Raw genomic sequence first — 25204 nt, forward strand, 5'->3', positions numbered from 1 at the left:
TGTCCGGCGATGTCGACTGGCTTCACTTCCTTGGTTTTTATGTGTTTCTTAACTAATAGCATAACCCCTCCCCCCTTCCTATCCTGTCTATCCTTTCTGTAGACGTTGTACTCCCGAAATTGCAGTTCTGCATCCCTTATATCTGTGTGACACCATGTCTCTGATATCCCAACAATATCTGCCTTTGATGTTTTGAGCAATACCTCAAATTCATCAAATTTATTTACTAAACTCCTAGCATTGGTGTACACGCAAGTATACCTGCACCTGTTTCTATTCTTAGCTACCCTAACACAACCCATGTGTTTACTTGTACCGCAATGGCTCGCAGCAGGCTCTGAAATACCATGCATCTTGTTTTTCAGGCTTCTGCTCATTCTAATAGAAGCAGTGCAGGAATCTCTTTCACCTCTGCCAGTGGCTACTGTCAATCTATTGGTCTTTGTCTCCCCCCAAGCTAGCAGTTTTCCGACCCACCTAACACTGCCTCGATAGCATCAGCAAATATTCTTGCAAAATTCAACCCTATTTCACGGCTTTTTTTCAAGAGTGACCTGTACTTGTTAAGCAATTCTGCCGGTCTCCTACTTTTGATATCATTAGTGCCAATGTGGGCAACTATATCACCTTTTGTGCCCTTAAAAGATGATATCTGCTCTACAATGTCATCAACCTTTGCCCCTGGCAGACATACCCTGGTCCTGTTCCACCTATCCTTTTTACAAAGCATGTTCCCCGTTTCCCTGACAATAGAGTCACCAACAACTACTAGTTCCTTTGGGACCAGCGCATTCTGCCTTGGGAGTTGCCGCTGTGTTGCGCGACGACCAAGTGCAAGCTCTGGCGTTGATGTGGGCAGCTGAGAGCTTGATGGGCCCCTCAATTTAGTTCCTTTGAGGGCATTCACCCTGTCCTTCAAGCTCTCATATAGGCCCATAAGAACGCTGAGTTGTTGCCTGATTTCGATACACTCCTTGCATCGCGCATACACAAAGACATCCCCCATGGCAATATCATGTCCCGTACCTGAATGCTCCACAAACATCATGCAAGCTGTGCATTTTAGAAGGCTGTGATTCAGAAGGCAACTGCCCCCCCCTCAGTTCTCCTCTGAGCCATAGCACTTCCATTAGCTTGAGCCTTTTGTTTTGCTGCTCTGGTCTGAGTCATGATTTCTTTTAATTTAAATAAAATTTCAATTTCAGTTTATAACCCTAACTTATCTCCCAACACAGTTATAACGGGATATATATTTTTTAGTGTGAAGTATTAATTATCTCCGACTTCCCTTTATATAACTTCCATATCAGTTATGTATTAATTAATTATGTTACGTTTGTAATCTAAGTCGGTATATGTATTTAGTTAAAAGTACAATTTAAATGCCAACGAAGTTCAAGAAGTTTAATAGATTTTACCGATCACTGAAATTTTTATAACCTATACTATACTAACGCTATCCAGGTTCGATATATAACAATCGTATGACAAAGGTGGGAAGTTACGAACGGTAATCTATGGACACTTAAGTATTAATTAACTTTCAAATCTCGCTGTCTCAATTCAGAATAAACTAACGATCCTTACTAGGTCTATAAGCTACTTACAAAAAATAATTTGATGTAAAAAATATTCAATAAGCGGCTAAATATGGCTAAAAAAAAAAACTTCTCGTTCAGCAAAGTTGCGACTTGTACACGTGGATACACTTACCGATACTTTTATGCAATTGCAAGGCCGAGTAAAGAATAAATACACTAAATTAATCAAAAAATCACAAAATAATGCTATACTGCTAAATTTAAATCAAAAGTTTTAGAAAAACAATAATTTCAAATCAATAAATAAGAAAATTCCACTTAGCGGCTTTGAACACGTCTGGCCCCTACTAGCCTCGTCAGCAGACTCCTCCTTATCCCTGCTAGCAAATTTCTGTATATCATTGAAAAATTCCCATGAGCTGTCCTGGAAAATATGTCTGCACTGCTCAGAGAATTTCATGTCTGACTGCACAATTACCCCCAGGTCTTTTTCATTCTCCAATACCCTGAGTGTAGTACCACACAATTGATAAGTTTCTTACTCTGGGGTTGCTGCTACCCATGTGCAGCACCTTGCATTTGTCAATGTTAAACTTCAATTGTCTTTTCTCTTGGCCCATCAACCCAATTCTCTTAGATCTTGTTGCAGTAGCTCACCCTGACCCTCATGACTGTTGTTAACTGCCCTGCCAACCTTTGTATCATCTGCAAACTTAGATATTAAGCCTGATATACCTTCATTAATCACATTGATAAATATTGAAAACCACAATGGACCCAGCACTGAACCCTGGTGACCTCCGCTAATAACATTAGTCCACGAAGAGCAGTGCCACTCTCTGCTTTATTCCACTCAACCATCCTCCCTTTATCAATAGCAGCAACTTGCCCTTAATGCCACATTGCATCAGTTTGTACAGCATTCTTTTATGTGCAACAGTATCAAAGGAATTCCTGAAATCCAAGTATATGGTGTCAAAATTAATTTTTGCATTCAGTTCCTTGGTCACTGCATCAGAGTAAACCTATCAGATTGGTTAGACAAGACCACCCCTTGACACATCAGTGCTGTGATTGCAATATAATTGATTGCATGCCTGTTCAAATGGTCCTGCATTACTTCTTAAACCATTGATTCCATTATTTTACCTGGAACAGACATGAAGCCAACAGGTCTGTAATTACAAGTGTTGCCTTTTGATCCCCCATTATGAACTGGGAATATATTCGCACTTCTTCTAGGCCATAGGGACCTACCCTGAATCTAAGGATGCTCTCATAATTATGGCTAAGGGTTTGCTTACCTCCTTTGCTGCCTCCCTTAATATAATTGAATAATTTCATCCACACCAGGCACTTTTTTATATTCATCCTCAACAATTTCTCCTCCCCCTTTCCTTGCAGTTACTACAGTCATTTAGCTCCTCATTAGAATTTGATAAACTTCTAGCAACTCCGTCCCTAAGGAATTCCTCATATGTAAATGTAGATGCAAAATACCTATTCAATTTGTCTGCAACCTGAACAGGATTATCAACAGGACATCAAGGCCCACTATGATTCAACCCCTTCTTTCTACTGTTAATATAATCATCGAAATCTTTGCTATTTTTCTTTGCATTCCTTGCCAGAAACTTCTCATAATCTGCCTTAGCTTGCCTAACTCCTTTGTGACTTCATTACAGACTAATTTATATCTACAATAGGCTTCTGTATCACCAGATAAATTATATGCACCCAATACACTTTCTTCTCTGCTGCATGTCTCAATAGTTCATCTGATATCCATTTAGGTATAAGTCTTGAACAGTATTTCTTTGTTGGTATGAAAAGCCTAATAGAAACTTTGATTACTTCCCTGAATATTTTTCATTTAGAATTTGCTGTTGGTAACATCACTAGTTGGTCCCATTGCACATAATTTATAAACTGTCTGAGACCTCTGTAGCCACCCTTACAAAAGCATAAGCCTTTCCCTTTATCCATGACAGTAGTTATGTCTTTAATTAAATTACACATTAGTACACTGTGATTGCTGCCACTTTGCAGGTCTTTTACCTGCAAATTCTTAATGCATGTAGAATCACTGATGATAACCAGATTATGAGTATTACTCCCTCCTGTTGCCTCTCTAACATGCTGCTAAAGAAAACAGTCATCCAAGAAACCCACAAAAAAGTCTTGCTAATGTGTGAGTGACCACCTACAGTCAACATCTGGAAAATTAAAATAGTGCATTATGAAACATTCTGATTTGCTGGCCCATTCTATTTTCCTGTATAGCTGTTTGGCATACTCTTCACTGTCATTAGGCCCATAACATGCTCCAACTCTCAATTTTGTTTTCCCAGTGCTAATATCACACCACACTGACTCAACATTTCACTCGTCACCCAAGTCAACTGGATGTACTGCCTTATATTTAATATTCTTCTTAATTAAGAGCATAACTAGGAACCTCTCCTCTCCTTCCTATATACATTGTACTCTCCATATTCAAATTCAGCATCACTTATGCCTGAGTAAAACCATGTCTGCTATTCCTACAATTAGCATTAGCATTAGTAGAGGCATTTGATGCAAGAAAGCAAGCTTATGCAGCATCAGCCAAAAAAAAAAAAAAAAAAAAAAAAAAAAAGTAACATAAATAAATAAAAAAAACCACTTCCACTTCACCCCTCTGTTCGTTCGAAATACCTGTCCAGCTGAGCCTTACACTTATTTAGGCTATCAACTTCCACGACAAGGGATGGAAGTCTGTTCCACCCACCAACCACCCGCTGGCTAAAGGCAAATTTCCGCACATCTATCCTACATCTGTCTTTCCTCAATTTGAATTTATGCCCTCTCAGGTGATTTTTCTGAGCTAGAGGAAGAATCCCATCAGCATTGAGCATGCTCAAACCATTCAAGGCTTTGTACACCTCTATCAGATCACCCCGCTGGTGCCTAGTTTCCAGACACTGTAATTTGCAAAACTTAAGCCTTTCTTCGTAAGAGAACCCCTTTGTCCCATTCACCAATCTAGTTGCCCTCCTCTGTACTCGTTCCAGCAGCTCTACATCCTTCTTGAAATGAGGCCTCCAGACCTGTATACAGTACTCTAGGTGTGGCCTGACCATTGCCTTATACAAGGGAATAATCACCTCCTTATCCCTGCTAGAAAAATTCCTATATATCATTGACAATACACCATGAGCTACTCTTGCAGCTCGTCTGCACTGCTCAGAGAACTTCATATCTGCCTGCACCACCACCCCCAGGTCCCTTTCATTCTCTACCACTGTCAGTGTAGTACCACAGAGTTGATACGTTGCTCTGGGGTTGCTGTTTCCCATATGTAGTACTTTACATTTGTCAATGTTAAACTTCATTTGCCACCTCGAAGCCCATCTGCTCAACCTTTCCAAATCCTGTTGCAGCAGCATAGTGTCAGTAGTGTCCTTGACAACCCTGCCAACCTTCGTATCGTCTGCAAACTTGGACATTAAGCCTGATATACCATCATCAATATCATTTATAAATACAGAAAACAATAAAGGCCCCAATACTGAACCCTGAGGGACTCCACTAATAACATTAGTCCACGATGAGCAGTGTCCATTGATTACCACTCTCTGTTTTCTCCCCCTCAACCACCCCTTTATCCATAGCAGCAACTTGCCTCCAATGCCACACTGCTCCAATTTGTGCAGCAGTCTTCCATGTGCAACAGTATCAAAAGCCTTTCTAAGATCCAAGTATATAATATCAAAGTTATTCCCTGCATCCAGTTCTTTTGTGACTGCATCATAGTATCCAATCAAATTGGTCAGGCAAGACTTCCCCTTAACAAAACCATGCTGTGTCCTAGCTATAACTGAAGTCTTGTCTAGATGATCCTGCAGTGCTTCTTTCACCAGTGCCTCCATTAATTTTCCGGGAACAGAAGTTAAACTCAAAGGTCTATAATTACTTGTGTCAGCCTTTGATCCCCCTTTGTGAATTGGGGTCACATTTGCACATCTCCAGTCAATGGGTACCTCCCCTGAGTCCAAGGAAGCTCTCATAATTATGGCTAAGGGTTTGCTTACCTCCTTTGCTGCCTCCTTTAATATAACTGGATAGATCCCATCCACCCCAGGTGCCTTTCTTGTGTTTATCTTCAACAATTTCTCCTCCACTTTGCTCTCAGTTATTACAAGATTCTCTAGCTTACTGCTAGAGTTGAATACACCTCTGGCATTCCCCTCGCTGAATAACTCCTCATGTGTGAATGTCGATGCAAAATATTCATTTAGTTTGTTAGCTACCCGAGCAGGGTCATCAACAGTTGACCCATCGATCTCAAGTGGACCAATCTGATTCATCCCCTTCCTTCTAGAGTTTACATAAGTAAAGAACTCTTTGCTGTTTTTCTTCGCATCCCTTGCCAAGGATCTCTCGTAATCTGCCTTCGCCTGCCTAACCTCCTTTGTAACTTGGTTACAGATCAACTTGTATCTATCATAGGCGTCCGTGTCACGTGTTAATTTGTATGTATCCCATGCATTTTTCTTCTCTGCCATATGCCTCATTAGTTCATCTGACAACCATTTAGGCCTAAACCTTGAACAATATTTCTTAGTTGGTATGTAAAGCCTAGTAGCTTCCACGATAAGTTCTTTGAATGCTTCCCATTTTGAATTTGCTATTGGCAATATCATCAGTTGATCCCACTGTATAGAATTTAAATACTGTCTCAGTCCATTGTAGTCGCCTTTACGAAAGCAATACCCCTTCCCTTTACCCCTAATGGTAGTTACCTCTTTGAGTAACTCCCACTTCAGCACACTGTGATCACTGCCACCAAGTGGTTCATTTATCTGCAGATTCTTAATGCATGAAGAATCACTACTGATAATCAAATCAAGAGTATTACTCCCTCTAGTTGCCTCCCGAACATGCTGATGTAGAAAACAATCATCCAATAAATCCACAAAAGCCTTGCTACTGTGTGAGTGACCAGCCCCCAAATTCCAGTCAATATCTGGGAAATTAAAATCCCCCATTATAAGACTCTCTGATTTACTGGCCCACTCTATTTCTCCGAACAGTTTCTTATTATACTCATCAGAGTCATTAGGCCTATAGCACACTCCTACTCTCAATTTTGATCTCCCAATGCTTATGTCACACCAAACTGACTCGACACTGCACTGTCCAGCGATGTCGACTGGCTTCACTTCCTTGGATTTTATGTGTTTTTTAACTAATAGCATAACCCCTCCTCCCTTCCTATCCTGTCTATCCTTTCTGTAGACATTGTACTCCCCAAATTCCAGTTCTGCATTTCTTATATCTGTGTGACACCACGTCTCTGAAATCCCCACAATATCTGCCTTTGATGTTTTGAGCAATACCTCAAATTCATCAAATTTATTTACTAAACTCTTAGCATTGGTGTACACACAAGTATACATGCACCTGTTCTTTTTCTTAGCTACCCTAACACAACCCATGTGTTTACTTGTACCCCAATGATTCCCAGCAGTCTCTGAAATATCCTGCATCTTATTTTCCAGGCTGCGGCTCATTCCAATAGAAGCAGTGCAAGAATCACTTTCACCTCTGCCAGTGGCTACTGTTAATCTATTAGTCCTTGTATCCCCCCAATCTTGTCTGCTTTTGACAACTTAATCAGTACTTCAAATTCATCAAATTTATTTACAGTGGTCCTAGCATTAGTGTACATGTAAATATACATGCACGTGGTCTTATTCTTAGTTATCCTAATCCCCCCCCCATGTATTCATTTGTTCCATGACAACCCACAGCAAGGCGTGAAATCACAGACACCTTTCTTTCCAGGCTGCTGCATGTACCAATAGCAGCAATACAAGAATTACTTTCACCTTTGCCTGTAGCTCTAGTTAAACTGTTAGATTGTGTATCCCTGCCAAGCTAGCAGTTTTCGAGCTCACCTATCACTGCCTCAATAGCTTCAGCAAATATACTTGCACCCCTTGTATTCAACTGTATCCCATCCGTGTAAAAACAGTTTCTCCTGTTAACAAGCACAGAACCTTGCCAAGAAAAATTCAACCCCATTGGCCTTGTACAATCTCTCCAAGACGACTTGATTGACAAAGCTATAATCTTATACTCCCTTCTATTGTGTCAGGGCAGAATTGCAGACACTTTCAAATTCAATGCTAATTCATGACTTTTTGCCAACATTGCCCTGTACTTGTTAAGTAAGTCCTCAGATCTCTTACTCTTAATATCATTACCGTTAATATGTACAACAATACCAATTTTTATACTCTTAAAAGTTCTACAACATCATCCCTTTTGCCCCTGGCAGACATATCCTGGTCCTATTATATCTATTCTTTTTGCACAATATATTTCCCTAAAAATTGAGTCACCGACAATTAACTCCTGTGGGACCAGCACAATTCTGCCTTGGTAATTGTTGCTGTGTTAACTGATGATCAAGTGCATGCTCTGGCATTGATGTAGGTAGCTGAGGGCTTCATGCTCCCCCTCCAATTTTAATCCTTCGAGGACATCCTCTCCCCCTGTTCTTTAAGCTCTCATAAAGACCCATAACAATGCTGAGGTGGCACCTAATTTCTTCACATGCTCTGCATCTAGCACATGCAAAGACATCCTCCTTGGCTGGATCATATCCTATTCTAGAAAGGTCTGCAAATATTTCACAAGTTAAACATTTTGTTAGGCTGTGATGCATTGGAGAATTGCTCCCTTCAATTCTCCCCCGAGTCACAGCCCCCCCACTGCTTTGTGCCAATTGTTTTGTTGCTCCAGTCTAGGAAATGATTTCTGCTTAAATACAATTTAACTGATTAATCAATAATACTACACTAAGCTAATAGATTCCTAAATGCAGTGATATGTATAACGCAGTCTAGTTCTTTGTTATACCTTACATAAATTTTCTGTGGTATACCTTACACTATACTGTAACGATTGCAATGTTAAATTTTATCCTTACTTAAAGTTAAATTAGTTATTACTGTTGTGGATTATTGTGGACACAGAGCGAAATGGAGACAGAATAAATAATGACAAGTTTAATATTAATTGGAAAACACAATAATGTTTGACTAATGAAGGTTAACAAACTAACCGAAAGCTTTTGTATGTATCTAATTTAATATATGTGTTTTCCAATTAATATTAAACTGGTCATTATTTATTCTGTCTCCATTTCGCTCTGTGTCCGCAATAATCCACAATAGTAATAATGAATCCAGACTGCACAGGCCTCTTTACTCTTAAATTAGTTATATTCTTGCTAATCCTTTCAGGGCATCACCCTATTCTTCAAGCCCTCATATAAGTTCATCAGAATTCTGGATTTGCACTTAGCATTAGCAATAGTAGAGGCATACAATGCAAGAAAGCAAGCTTATGCAGCATCAGCAAAGAAAAAATGCTCCCATTTCATCTCTCCCTTCATTCCAAATACCTGTCCAACTCAGCCTTAAATTTATTTAGGCTATCAACTTCCACAACAAAAGATGGAAGTCTGTTCCACCAAACAACCACCCACTGGCTAAAGGCAAACTTCCACACATCCATTCTACAATGAAGTTTAATACTGACAATGAAAAGTACTACATATGGGAAGCAGTAACCCCAGAGTAACGTATCAACTCTGTGGTACTAACTGACAGTAGTAGAGAATAAAAAGGACCTGGGGGTAATTGTGCAGGCAGATATGAAGTTTTCTGAGCAGTGCAGATGGTCTGCAAGAGTAGCTCATGGTGTCTTGTCAATGATATACAGGAATTTTTCTAGCAGGGATAAGGAGGTGATTATTCCCTTGTATAAGGCAATGGTCAGGCAAAACCTTGAGTACTGTATACAGGTCTGGATGCCTCATTTTAAGAACGATGTAGAGCTGTTTGAAGAAGTACAAAGAAAGGCAACAAGATTAGTGAATGAACAAAGGGTTGCTCTTATGAAGAAAGGCTTAAATTTTGCAAATTACAGTGTCTGGAGACTAGGCACCAGCGAGGTGATCTGATAGAGGTGTATAAAACCTTGAATAGTTTGAGCATGCTCAAAGCTGATGGGATTCTTTCCTCTTGCTCAGAATAATCACCTGAGAGGGCATAAATTCAAATTGAGGAAAGAAAGATGTAGGATAGATGTGCGGAAGTTTGCCGTTAGCCAGCGGGTGGTTGGTGGAACAGACTTCCATCCTTTGTTGTGGAAGTTGATAGCCTAAATAAATTTAAGGTTGAGCTGGACAGGTACTTGGAATGAATGCAGGGGTGAAATGGGAGCATGTTTTTTTTTGGCTGATGCTGCATAAGCTTTCTTTCTTGCATCATATGCCTCTACTAATGCTAATGCTAATACTTCTGGCTGATACAGAAGACTTGAGCATTCACAACAAGAGGAGTCCCTTAAGAGAGGTGTCCATTAAGGAAGGTTTCCTGTATTTTAATATAGCTAAAGCTCTATTGGCTTAGGAAATAAATTTATAAACTGAAGACTATCGTGTCGTTTTGCATAATTTCTGAGAGGTATTATGACCATAGTGCTCTTTTATTGCAGATAAAACCAATTTTACACAATACACAGAAGGACACAATACTCTTCAATTTATTAAATTATGATCACAACCTAAGATAATATCAAAGATCAACCACTTTATAGAAGTTAAAGCCTTGCCTTTCCTGAACTTATGATGACAAGTTCAGGAAAGTGAAGAAGTTCAAGGATGGGGGGGGGGGATAACTTTAACTTGCCAGATAAGAAAAATAGGAAAAGAAAAACTAAGAATGAGAAAAGAAGAAAAGGCTTCATCTTCCTTGAATAATGTAAGGTGCAAAAAAGCAAGTAAATAATAATTTGAATAAGTTGTAAAACAGTTGAACAAGCTCATCCTCAAAGGTGGAGGAGGGAAGGGTTTGCACAGAATAAATAGTCATACATGCCTGTCCTCAAAATTAGTTCGAAGTTTGCAATTAATCTTAGAGGAGTATTGTATTATTAGTATAAATCATAGCCAGGTTTCGAGCAGTAAATAAAAAAGAAAAACAATGAAACATGCAATGCTCAGCAAATTTTAGTTGCTTCTTTAGTGACATGGTACACCAGCAAATAGATTGTAAGGAATTTAAGCAGAGCAAGAGCAAAATCCGTTTTTGTTTCTTGTTAGGAATAATTACAGGTACTGCTTAGATATTTCATAGTGCTTTCTCTACCATTTCATCAGTAAAGGCTACGTTAATTAAAAATGCTTATTTTTATTTAATGTTAAAAATATAAAGAATTTTTTTATTTTTTATCTAAAGCCTTTAGATAAAAAATTATTTCTAAAAATTTAAAATCACTGATAAATAAAAATAATTTTTTTAAAATCACCGATTATTTAACAATTAAAATGGTTTTGCCATTTGTCACTCATTTGGAGACATCTTTGTAGCATCTTATTGGATTGGTGACTGGAGGAATTTATTTCAATTAATGATTTGATGTAGTTAGTTGATCTCAGGTGGTGGGAGTAGATCCCCCCCCCCATGAGCTATTCAATGTTTTTCAGCTTGCCCAACATGCAAATCAACCCACAATTTGCACAGCATTGTGCAGACTTATACAGACATAATATACAATGGTGCAATATGGTCTAAGTTGCTGATGTGCCTAACATCCAAACAATGACAACAACTCTGCGATAAAGATATGATTTCCTGGGTTCAATTATTTGTGTGGTCATATTATTAAGTGGATTAGAGTCTTCCGAGATTGTGAGCCGGACACATTATGAATTCCTAGACATGACTGATTTAGTAGAAAATTTATTACAAAAATATGCAAATTGATATGATTATATTTTATTTCATTTTAATTTTTAATTCCGAGTAATTACCTCTTAATTATTGGGACTTGATTTTTTTAAAAAAAAAGTTCATCCATAATGCATCTGTATCCCTTCCTCTCCCATATTTCTCTTTTCTCTTGTCTTTGAATTTTCCTATGTACATAGCTTCTTTAATTTTTATTTTAGTAAAATGCCGCTCCCCTATAATTTCAAAACTGCTTATATTAAAAGCATAGGAACAACTTACACATATACCTTGATCTCAGATTTCCTGGTATGCTAGGCTCTTTATATAGGTAATTATTAGTGAGTAACATGTTTTTTAATGTAGTGATACTTTAATGAAATTAACCTAAGAAAGTAACAACTCATTTAAAATCATGATTAGAAAAATTTATTGATTGGATTTCATGCTATTTCATTAACACACCTTGAGTACTGTATACAGGTCTGGAGGCCTCATTTTAAGAAGGATGTAGAGCTGTTGGAATGAGTACAGAGAAGGGCAACAAGATTAGTGAATGGAACAAAGGGTTGCTCTTATGAAGAAAGGCTTAAATGTTGCAAATTACAGTGTCTGGAGACTAGGCACCTGCGAGGTGATCTGATTGAGGTATACAAAGCCTTGAATGGTTTGAGCATGCTCAATGCAGATGGGATTCTTCCTCTTGCTCAGAATAATAGCCAGTGGGTGGTTGATTGCTGGAACAAACTTCCATCTGTCGTAGAAGTTGATAGCTTAAATAGATTCAAGGCAGAACTTGACAAACATTTAGAGCGAGTGGATGGGTGAAATAAGGGTTTTTTTTTTTTTTTTTTTGGCTGATGCTATATAAGCTTGCTTTCTTGCATCATGTGCCTTTTGCTAATGCTACCTCAAATTAATAATTTTAGCTGATGAAAGTTAAGTTTTACCACTTAATGAAACCTTAAGTTTTATTAATTTTATTTCATTATCTAAAATTAGAAATCATGTATTATATAATTAACTGAATTAGCATTAGCAGACGCATATGATGCAAGAAAGCAAGCTTATGCAGCATCAGCCAAAAAAAAAAAAAAAAAAAAAAAACCACTTCCACTTCACACCTCCGTTCGTTCGAAATACCTGTCCAGCTGAGCATTAAATTTATTTAGGCTGTCAACTTCCACAACAAGGGAAGGAAGTCTTTCCACCAACCAACTACCCACTGGCTAAAGGCAAATTTCTGTACATCTGTTCTACATCTGTCTTTCCTCAATTTGAATTTATGCCTCCTCAGGTGATTATTCTGAGCAAGAGGCAGAATGCCATCAGCATTGAGCATGCTCAAACCATTCAATTTTATACACCTCTATCATATCACCTCGCCACTGCCTAGTCTCCAGACACTGTAATTTGCAAAACTTAAGCCTTTCTTCGTAAGAGCAACCCTTTGTTCCATTCACTAATCTTGTTGCCCTTCACTGTACTCATTCCAGCAGCTCTACATCCTTCTTGAAATGAGGCCTCCAGACCTGTATACAGTACTCAAGGTGTGGCCTCACCATTGCCTTATACAAGGGAATAATCACCTCCTTATCCCTGCGTTGCTCTGGGGTTGCTGTTTCCCATATATAGTACTTTACATTTGTCAATGTTAAACTTCATTTGCCACCTCTCAGCCTATCTGCTCAACCTTTCCAGATCCTGTTGCAGCAGCATAGCATCAGTAGTGTCCTTAACAGCCCTGCCAACCTTTGTATCATCTGCAAACTTGGACATTAAGCTTGATATTCCATCATCAATATTATTTATAAATACAGAAAACAATAATGGACCCAACACTGATCCCTGAGGGACTCCACTAATAACATTAGTCCATGATGAGCAGTGTCCATTGATTACCACTCTCTGTCTTCTCCCCCCTCAACCACCCCTTTATCCATAGCAGCAATTTGCCTCTAATGCCACACTGCTCCAATTTGTGCAGCAGTCTTCCATGTGTGACAGTATCAAAAGCCTTTCTAAGATCCAAGTATATAATATCAAAGTTATTTCCTGCATCCAGTTCTTTTATGACTGCATCATAGTATCCAATCAAATTGGTCAGGCAAGACTTCCCCTTAACAAAACCATGCTGTGTCCAAGCTATAACCGAAGTCTTGTCTAGATGATCCTGCGGTGCTTCTTTAACCAGTGCCTCCATTAATTTTCCTGGAACAGAAGTTAAACTCACAGGTCTATAATTACTTGTGTCAGCCTTTGATCCTCCTTTGTAATTTGGGGTCACATTTGCACATCTCCAGTCTATGGGTACCTCCCCTGAGTCCAAGGAAGCTCTCATAATTATGGCTAAGGGTTTGCTTACTTCCTTTGCTGGACTCCTTTAATATAACTGGATAGATCCCATCCACCCTAGGTGCCTTTCTTCTGTTTATCTTCAACAATTTCTCCTCCACTTTACTCTCAGTTATTACAAGATTATCTAGCTTACTGCCAGAGTTGAATACACTTCTGGCATTCCCCTCGCTGAATAACTCCTCATGTGTGAATGTAGATGCAAAATACTCGTTTAGTTTGTTAGCTACCTGAGCAGGATCATCAACAGTTGACCCATCGATATCAAGTGGACCAATCTGATTCATCCCCTTCCTTCTAGAGTTTACATAAGTAAAGAATTCTTTGCTGTTTTTTCTTTGCATCCGTTGCCAAATATTTCTCGTAATCTGCCTTCGCCTGCCTAGCCTCCTTTGTAACTTGGTTACAGATCAACTTATATCTATCATAGGCTTCTGTGTCATGTGTTAATTTATATGTATCCCATACATTTTTCTTCTCTGCCATATATCTCATTAGTTCATGTGACATCCATTTAGGCCTAAACCTTGAACAATATTTCTTAGTTGGTATGAGAAATATGGTATGAGAAATATTACTAACCATTCCCTGCACTGTTGTCTTTACAGTGGTACAGAAGTACATTAAGTGAAACATCTGAACAGTATCTTTAATTATTCCCAACAAGAAATAACTCAGATTTTATTATTAGTAGTGCAAATGATTGAATGAAATATTTTTATTTTATGCAGGATGAAGTGCTTCAGTTCCTCATAATTCAACTAATAGCACTGTTCGGCATCAATTTCCTCACTGAAATAATTTTGATGGATTCTCAAAAGAAATATGTTCAAAAACTCAGATAATTGCTTAAAAAGTTCTCCTCACCCTCAGTTTTCAATTATCATAAGTTAGTGACTGAAAATCAAGACCTGTCATTAAAGCTTCATTTCCTACATTCCCATTTAGACTTTTTTTCCTGAAAACTTGTGAGTGGTCTGCGAGAAACACAATGACATCTTTCACCAAGATTTTTCTCAAATGGAAAAAAAGATACTAGGGAAAATGGAGTCCATATATGTTGGTAGACTACTGTTGTAATCTCGTATGGGAGACACATATGGATAATTGTCATTGGCATGACACCCATGATTGACACAACAAAAGAAGTGTTTTGTTATCAGATAAACATTTTTGTAAATAGAATATGGTTAATAGACCCATTGTTCAATATTTAGTACTGTATGTAACATCTTCTCAAAATATATGAAATCTTTTTTATTAGAAACTTTTTGACTAATCCTTTCTCCCTTAAAATTGGTGGGAGTTACAGCAATATGGTTGCTGTATTTGAATTCAGCAATGTCAAATCTACAAGAATACTCTGAATTTTAACAGGGAGCAAAAAAATTTTTTTTTTGCCAATCAGTGTAATTTTTGCAATATACAAGGTATGAAAGTAGTGCCTCCTATTTTTTAACTCAGAAAATACTGTTATTTTTCCACAAAGTCACCATCATTTTCTATGCACTTCCACCATCTGAGTCCTGTAAACATCCTTACTCTTGCTCTGGAGGGCTTCATGAATGCTGTGCTTGAGCTGGTCATCGTCTGAAAAATGGGTTCCACGGAGTGCATCTTTCATAAGGCCAAAGAGGTGATAGTTGGAAGGTGCAAGGCTATGAGAGGAATGAGGAATAACAGTGCACCCCAGTTTTACAATGGCCTCCATTGTGCACAGTTGCCATGGAGAAGAAGAAACTATTTATCTCAGTTTATTGTGGTGCCATTCTCCAAGAAGTCCACAAGCAAGATGCCGGATGTCTTTTGAATTTCTTCTTGTGCAGTGAATTTTGATGGTACTACTCCATCAACTGTCTCTTCGTTTCAGGATCATAATGGTGGACCCAGATTTCATCACCTGTGACCATGTGTGAAAGTAAAACCTCTGCTTCACTCTCTTAGTGCTGGAGTTCTGTACAGATAACTTTCCAGGCTTCTTTGTGATCATGTGTCAGAATTTTTGGGACCCACCAGGGTGCAAATTTTGTTGTAGCCTAGTTCCTTTATGATGGTTATCACAAGAGGTTTCCCTATACCTACTGCATCTCACAATTTGCATGTTATGATGCAGCAGTCCTCTTTGATCAGCGTGTCGATCTGGCTCTTGTTGACTGCTGTCACTCATGTTACTGGCTGGCCCCTTCAGGGCTTGTCAACAATGTCACTTTCCTCACTCTTAAAAGTGACTTAACCAACATCTAACTGTACTCATATCTACAGTATTGTCACCATAAACATTTTTGAGACGCATATGGATTTCGATAGGCATCACTTCTTCTTTGGTAAGAAATTCAATCACCACACTTTGCTTGATATGTATATCTGTAACATCCACCATTTATAACTATCTGTGTGCTGCACTCTTGAGATCAATCACAGTGCCACTCAGTATGGTAAAACTAAAGACCTCTAGTGACCATTCAGTGACAAGCGAAATGATCTATGGTGCCACATTTGAAGGCAAAAAATTAGGAGACATTACTTCATTTGTGAATGCAGCAAGTCACAACATATTAAGTCTGAAACTAGTTTCTCATCTTTTGTTTTCTTCAAAGACAAAAATATAAATAAACTGAATATCGAACCAGGTTTAAGGATAAATTTTTTTTTTGCGACTGACAAAGTTGCTATGTGATGTTAAATAACTTTGTCATTCATATTAGTTCTCTTCTTAGAAGCTTTAAAATTGTTATAAGACTAAATAAAGAGTGAAAGTATATTCACTTTTATTGTTTTTTTGTATGCACAAACCCAGTCCATGGCTACAAAAAGTTTAAGATCCACTGCTCTTGCAAACAATATGAAAAGTCCTAAAACAAGTAGTAATCCAAAATAAGGTATTAAAATTTGTTCTAAGATAATTTTTCTTTAAAATTTAAAATTCAAAATCTTAAAGATGATTCTAAGATAATTTTTAATAGTGTAAAGTAGCTTTAGAAAAAAATTGTTGAAGCCTTTAGAATTATAGCAAATTTTCTTTATTGTAGTTTTATTTGTGAGTCCAAATTCATTTTGTGACTGATTCACAAAATGACTTTGGACTCACAATGAAAATGATAAAGTAACTTTGGCCTCGCAAATGTAATTCAGCATATAACTCAACAGATTGTCCTATTTAAACTTTATTTATGTATCTTTAATAATAATATCAGAAGTAATTTTTAGGAAGCTCTTAAAAATTGAAATAGAATTTTCACACAGAAACCTAAAGACTTAAATTGTAGTATCAAACTCTTATTAGGTTCATTTAGAGAACTTATTAATGAGCCTGTGAATGAAAAAACAATATGCTATACTGTGAGATAAAATTAAGTGAACTGAATGGCAAAGCCAGTATTGAAATTCATAGCCTAATGTTCACACATTGTAGTTGTCAAATTTGTAGTAAATAAAAAATAAAAGATGAAGAAAAACCTGTATACTGACATAATCTGAAAGACAGCTGAAATTTTTTTTTCCAAATGAATGTAACATAGTGATCATTTATGACAGATGTACATGTTATTTCATAATTAAAAAAAAAAAACAAATCTGAGGGCATTTTTTATTTTATCAGTTACTGCCATTTTTTTTATAATGCCTTCATTTTTATATATATATACATAGGATTGATTTTTTTTCTTTTGTAAGACTTAATAAGCATTGTTGCTTGGTTGCATCAGTTGATCTGCATGATGTTCAGTAGCAACAATTTTGTTATTTATATACAGTAAAAGCACTGCATTTTTTTTTTACTAAATGTTAAATTATTTTAAAAAATAACATTGTATAATTATATTATTATCTTACAAAAAATACAAAAATATAAGAAACAAAATGCCAAATTATCAGCACTGCATCATTACTTAAGTAAGCAGGCAAACAGTTTTTATTCTGTTTTTTTTAATATGATCAGTAAAATACCTTTCATTATCAAAGGCTAAAGTATTGATATCTTTCTGAGTTAGCCAAGTTTATAATTAATTTAAGAAAGATATATTTAGTGGACAATGTAATTAGAATTGTAGCAAACAAGAAAATTTGGAGGTTAACATTGCAAAGAGATAAGCAGAGTACATTAAAAAGTACTAAGGGGCCATTCACAAATTATGTAATAAATTTAAAACTTTTTCAGGAATTAAAAGCAATCCCCCAATAACAGTGTTTAACAGCTTTGAAACCTCCCATACATTGTTATGAAATGAAATATTTCAATTCAAGTCGCACAACTTTTATGAAAAAACCTATTATATAATGCTTGCTTGACTTCTACTCATACAATCATTATATAGTTTATTTATATTTCCCCTTTATATAATTTATGAATGAGCTGGGGGGAGAACATACAAAATGAAGTTATATATCAGTAAAGCATGAAAGATTAATTTGTATGTTCTAAAACCTATTATTTATCTAGATAACAGTGAACAAATAAAATATATCAGATGAATAAGTTGGATAAAGTTGCTTTAGGTTAGCATAAATAAAATGTAGATTATGATGTTTCTGTATATTATACCTTTTAACCAAATTTACTGAGAGCAAAAAGTGGAGTTTCCTCACAATAAAACATATTATCTTTGCCTGAAACCAACTAATTTAGCAGTGGGTGGGTAAATAAAATTAAAAACAAAATAATTAATTGCTCAGGTTAATTATTTTTAATTTTCAATTTTAATACATTACAGTTTCTCTGACATGATGCCAAGTATATTTCTGATATCTAGTTGTGTTCAAATCAATACAATTTACTTGACATTTTATAATTGCCACAACATTTACCCACCAGACTAAGACCAGATTCAAAACCTGAAACAACTACTTACAGTTTCCTGTTTTATTCATCATTATTAGTTGCAAATGATATAAAACCAGGTATATAGCCTTTGATAACAGAAGATATTTTTCAATGGAAACAAGATTCAATCAAAACTATTGTAATCAATTACAAAACAATATCATACAGCAATGCTTTTCAACCTATGTTCTACAGAACTTGAACTGAACAAAACAGAACTGCTAGGTTTTTTTTTATTAAATTTGTACATGTTTTATTATACACACACACACACATACATATACACACAGGGTGAGTCAGGAGGAAGTCTTCAGGATGTGATTTCTGAGATTAATCCAAATAAAAAATGTTATATCAATGTAGGTCTAATTCTAAAATGGTTATGGTGCTATGCTTGTTCGAATTTTTAAAAATGGCTATGGAGTTTTGAATGGTAAAAAAATAACAAAATAATAAAAATAAATAAATAAGAATGAACAGTCACATAGTAAGATTTATTCATACTAGGCACATGTCTGTTTATTCTTCTTTATTTGTTTATTATTTTATTATGTTTTATCATTCAAAACTCCATAGCAAATTTTAATATTCAAGAATCCATGGTACCATAACACTTTAGAATCAGACTCATATTGATATTTTTTTGGGATGGCCCTAGTAATCACATCTTGAAGTTAAACACATTAACACATATATATATATATATATACTGCTCCAGCAGAGAGTGATGTCTTGTTAATTCAGATGTGCAATAAAATTGTTTTAACTGCAGAAATAATTTAGGATATTTATATCACATTCTGACAACTGTTAAACAGTTAAGCTGAGAAGGATATGTATATCTGTAATAAAACTGTAACAAATAAACAAATAGACATGTATAACATATAAACCACTGACAAATCAACACAGTGATTTATTAATTATTATTATTAAAATTGTATGAAATATATATTTTAATATCATGTGGCCTTTATTAAAGCATGATTTGTATATTTTATATGTGTGTGTGAGTTAATATTTTTAAAAATATTGAGGTCCTGCAGAAAATTTTGGTTTGCAAAAGGGGTCTGTAGCTGAAAAGAGTTGAAAAGCACTGTATATGTATACTACTGTGAATATTAATGGCATGTTACATCTGATGTACTGCACTCTCAAAAAAGAAATGGTTAATCTGTTTAGAATGAATATTTAAATAAAAATATAATTCAAAAATATAGAGTAAAAATTATAAATGTAAAAAATTCTACAATTTTGCAATGCATTAATTTCAAAGAGTCTGATTTGTATTTTTAATTTGAGTAGTAAAAACACAATTAGATTTTTTAAATTTCAGTAACCTTATAAAATTTAATATTTTATCTGTACATAATGGACTCATTATGCATAATTGATGAGTATTTTGAGCTGCCAATTTTGGAAAGCATATTGAATGTATGTGACACATTAGGTTTGAGGAAAATTATTTAAAAATGTGGTTAACAATCAGGCTAAGTAAAAATATTTCGATGCAGTATTTAGGTCAGTCCACAACTGGTACTTGATGAAACCAGCGTTCTTACTTTCTTTTAACTTGAAACAGATAACAAGCATTTTTCTATTTCCTTCTCCTATCCTTATTTCTATAAATTAGATAACATCTGATTCTTACAGATTTGATATTTCACCATCAGGGAAGAAAGGACAGAGTTTCTTCTGTAATATCCTCTTGATGATCAGAGGAATTCTTGCTATATTTAGTGGCATATAAGCACAACTCATCATACCAAGGCTGCTAGTTAAGTTAATGCACATATTAGGATATCCAATGAAGAAATAACACTGGGATTTGAGAAATATACAGGATTCTGTATTTAAAAATTATGCAGTAAGAAAACTGCACAATTGTAACTAATCACAATTAAGCCATGATGTAATCACATCTTAACACTATCAATAGATACATGCACACATGCATCTGTTTACAACATCACTTACACAATTTGAAAATGTCCATATTAACAGAGCATGTCAGTAGCACTGTATATCATCCAGAATGATATACGATGCAACTGTATATCATTCTGGGTATACTGTGACTGTAGTAATGGAAATTGTTCAGACAATAAAAACTGCAGAAAATATCATCTGCTTTATGATGTAATGTGCAGCTCAGATAACAAATGATTCCTATACATTCATGACACAATCATATAAATACACACACACAAATGGTGTGTGTATGCACACAGCTATCCCTAGCAAACTGAGCAATCTAGACAGGCAAACAAAAATTATCTATTTTTGCAATTATACAATCATCATTACAGGGAAAAAAAGATAATTAGATGTATTTAAATCACATTTACATTTTGAGCTAAGAAATAATAACTGTATATGTATTGATATCAATATGCATTGTGGTAGATCAGAAAATCGGACATGTTTTTAAAAAAATAATGATTACATTCTGCATTAGATGTATACGTGCAATTTGTCATATGGTGAATGCAGAGCTGACACTTTAAGAGCTGCATGTGATGAAACCATAGATTTTTCACTCAATTTACTTTTAATCTCAGTTTTCTGACCAATAATTTAGAAGCTGTAGTACATTAAACTTGCATCATGGCAGAACTGCACAAGCAAGTCACAGAAATTATAAGATTCAATAATTAGATGTCACAAAAGATATTAGCTACAGGCTTTTACATTCTGCTGTGTGTATATATTGTACTTTTGTCAGAATGAATACAAATGCTACCAGAAAATGATACATATTATGAACATTTTGCTTTTGGGGTGGGGGTGAGGTTGGCTGTAGTCACATTATTAATTACAAAGTAGTGAATTAATACTACTATTTTATGTCATCACAATTAACATAATGTCATTATTACATTATATACTTAAATAGCTGCAATCTCCTTGATAAAATTGAAAAATATGAGAGAAAAATTTTTAAAAATTAATTAGCATGACACATGGGATAATTATCAATCAGTGGTTATTAGTCAGTATAAGACATTGGTTGGCCAATTAACACATAGCATATCAGGAAGCAGTTGTATAATGGCTGAGTTGCACTAAAAGTATAAGAAACTAATAGAACATTTAAATATATAATGCAAGTCAAACTGGATATAAATTAAATTAACAATATAAAGATAAAATAGATTTAGTTAATAAAAAATCACTTAATGAGTGAAGGAAGGAGGGGTTAATAAATGTGATGTTCAATCTATCTTATTAATAAATAATTATAAACAGTATGAGATGGATAGGTAAGGGCAAGTGGTTCACTGTTGAACATAGCATATACAGTATTGTAAAAGTGATAATAAAAAGGGCAACCATTCAGTAATAGCATTCATCATATAGTGCAAGTAAGCCATAGGCATTTGCTGCTCAGGAAAAAAAAAAAAAAAAAAAAAAAACCACCAAATAGATAAGAAAATACAAATTATATGCTTCCCTCCTCACACAGGTATCCAGTTGACCTTTGAATTTATTCAAACTGTCAGTCTCAACTACCTGCGATGGCAACTTGTTCCAACGATCAACAACTCACTGGCTAAAAGTAAACCTCCTACAATCTAATCTAAACATCAATCCCTGTAATTTGAATTTATGCCCCTAGTTCTGGAATTCTTTATAAAAATTAAAATTCCATCTTCATTCATTTTACTAATCCCTCTCAGAGCCTTATAAACTTCAGTCAGGTCACCTCTGAGATGCCTGGTTTTTCCCACCTATTCATTTCTGATAATAATCAGAAATGATTAGGTGGGGAAAAGTTGTAATAAATCATGTGTATTGGAGGTGTAGACCTCTCCTGCCAATGAGTAAGAAGAAATAACATACAAGGACAGTATGCACTGTTATCAGTTAGAATAATCAAAAAGAATAACAAAAAAAAAAGAAAAATATAATAATATAAACATGAACCTTTAAGATGCTAAATCAGATAAAGTGTAACTTTTCAGTCTAGAAACAATGTTAACAGCTGATGAAATACAGTTTAATTGCATGTGAACTCAGTGGCTTGAACAATTACTCTGACAATCCAAGAGGCTCACATCTGGTGAGTATGGCACAACCAGGATCCTGAGCTGGATATCATCATTCTTCTCTTTCTTGGTGATTCCCCTCTTTCTCTCTCTCTCTCTCTCTCTCTCTCTCTCTCTCTTTTAGCTTTTCACTGCATCACACAAGAACCTCATATATACACCATTTAAGAAGCAAAACTATTTATATAAGGCTAAATGCACATTAATTTTTTTGAACTCTGTTAGCTTTGTGGTGACATCATCATTAAAATTACAACAAAGCAGTTAAGACTTGAATATTACACAATTACTTCCTGAAGGCTAGTAACTACTGATTGTATTTAACAGAATAGCTTCTGTTAAATATTCTTTAAAAATTCTGTTAAACACAAAAAAAAAAAAAAAAAAAAAAACCTTCTTAGTAAATATTTAACAAAATAAAATGTGTGCATATGCATTGGTGGGAGAAGATGCAAAGGGTTCAAGTATACATCATACATATGAGCACATTTGAAAAATTTCATTTGAGATTTCAAAATCAGTTTCAATGATAGAAAGATATTGTTATATTTATTAATTACTTTTCACGTTCATTGGCACAAACGAAATTGTCATTTTGTCTCAAGGTGAGTTTCAGTAACAAGTAGTAAAGTACTTATTTTTACATTACACTGCATTCAGAACTGAAAGGAATTTTTAAAAACATTTATGAAAATACACAAAGCTTGATGAGACAGTATCCCTTCTGCAACTAATGCTTTTGAAGGGTGTGAGTTTTGTGAAATTAAACAAAATAACACAGGATCAGAATTAAAATACAAATTATATAAAGAAAGAATTTCTTATAATATAAAGAATTTATTATATATTTTGTATTCCAATTTTCATTTTATTTCATGAATTTTACACCCTTTAAAGGTGCTGAAAGCAGAGGAGATGAGTTATCTTGATAAATCTGTGTGTTCATAAGTGATTTCTAAAATTGTTTTCAGATTTCAATGCAGTAGGCATTTTGTACTTCTTGTATATATTATCTTCATATATATATTTTGTAAGTAATGAACATTATTCTTAAAAACATTGTTTCATTCACTCTATGTGATGAATATAAATAGAAGACATCTGATATGCAGCCTTTCATATAATGAAATTTGGACTAAACATCCTACATAAATGACAACTGTACAAATACACCCAAGATGAAATTCATTTTAAGTGAATTTATTATTGAAATTTATCAGAAAATTTCTGAAAAATGTGCACACAAATTATTTTTGACAAACAGTGCTATTTTTAATTTTATGCCTGACAACATGATTGCTGACTGACTTGAAAAGCCCTCTGACATTCCATCAATTCTCAAGAAACCTTATTGCTAACTACAATTATTGCACAGGCTTCTCCAGGTGTTTTTTTTTTTTTTTTTTGTAAAATTCTTTTTCCCCTCCATTCAATATGTACACAAAGTAAATCTTTAAAAACAGCAATAAAAAATAAAACCTTCTGTTAAGTAAAGCTACAGATGTGAGTGGCTTGCTAAGTAGAGAAATTATAATTCTGTTTGAATCCTGAGCAGACATACTACTGTATGTCAAATCATGCCACTGACAGCAGTATGCTAGGTTGAATTCCAAGATAAAGCTGGACAAGAGTTATGAGATAAAAAGTGAATTATTTACAAGTTCAAAGAGCAGCCCGCATTATTTAGAAATGATATGTAGAGAAGGCTTGCTATGCAGCTCTTCACTGTGAATCTCTTGTCAGGAACAATCAACCTGAAAAGAATAAAAAAATATATAATAATACTAAAAAAACTCTTCATTAATTTATATAATGTTAATAACAAATTTCAACATTATTTGGAAAAAATACAAATAATATAAAATAGATTAATATTTAAACTCAAAATGTGTATACTGTATAATGATAACTAGGATCGGCAACTATAATTTGTATGTCCACTTATTATAAAGAGAATTATTATAGAACAAATATCAAATCTATGTCAGAATTATTAAACATAATCATTATTTTATTAGAACAAATACTATTTCTGAATATTTAGATCATCAGTTATGCTAGTACACAATATATAGGTTAGTGCAAAAGCATCACTTTAATGTAGCCATCTACCAAATTAGTTAAATTAATTAATTAAATTGGCATCATTTTGGTTATATCTTATATTGTCTTCTCAACTGGTAAAGTGTTACTTATTCGAGGTAGTACACTACCATGGCAACTCGTTGTGAAGGCCTTCACAATATGAGATATAACCAAAATAATGCCAATTTAATTAATTAAACTACTTTGGTAGATGGCTACGTTAAAATGATGTTAGTTATTCTACCTCGTAGCATGAGGCCTTTGCACTTAAATAGTTTATAGTTAGTACACAATTTCATAAATAGTGTAATACCATTTCTACTCTAAATTGGTGTTTTCTAAATTATTGAAAATTAATGTTTTAAAGGTGGAAAAATTAAAACCTGCTTTAACATATACTCATATTCTGTACCTTTAAATTTTTTTTTTTTATTTCATTTCATTAAGTTAATCTACTTTAATTTAGAATTCATAAATTAAAGGAGAATATATGCAGAAATTAAGTATGTACGTTTTTTAAACTACAGTTTAAAGGGAGGCAGTTATGAAATATAATGTAGGTAAATC

At 34.9% G+C, this 25204-nt stretch overlaps 1 protein-coding gene across 2 annotated transcripts in view; it reads right to left on the minus strand.

Annotated features, from left to right (window-relative positions):
- Positions 1-23775: 23775 nt before the first annotated feature.
- The window catches only part of LOC150082412 (spondin-1-like), a 366276-nt gene continuing 364847 nt past the window's right edge, over positions 23776-25204 (minus strand). Inside the window, exon 17 of one of the 2 annotated variants that reach the window (XM_090379272.1) lies at positions 23776-24306. The gene's annotated coding sequence lies outside the window, so the exon portion shown is untranslated. The remainder of the gene's footprint in view (positions 24307-25204) is intronic. The other variant, XM_090379273.1, reaches the window with a different exon arrangement.

This window comes from Mastigoproctus giganteus, chromosome 8 (assembly GCF_048544385.1).
Source record: "Mastigoproctus giganteus isolate SK-2022 chromosome 8, ASM4854438v1, whole genome shotgun sequence".
Taxonomy (NCBI): domain Eukaryota; kingdom Metazoa; phylum Arthropoda; class Arachnida; order Uropygi; family Thelyphonidae; genus Mastigoproctus; species Mastigoproctus giganteus.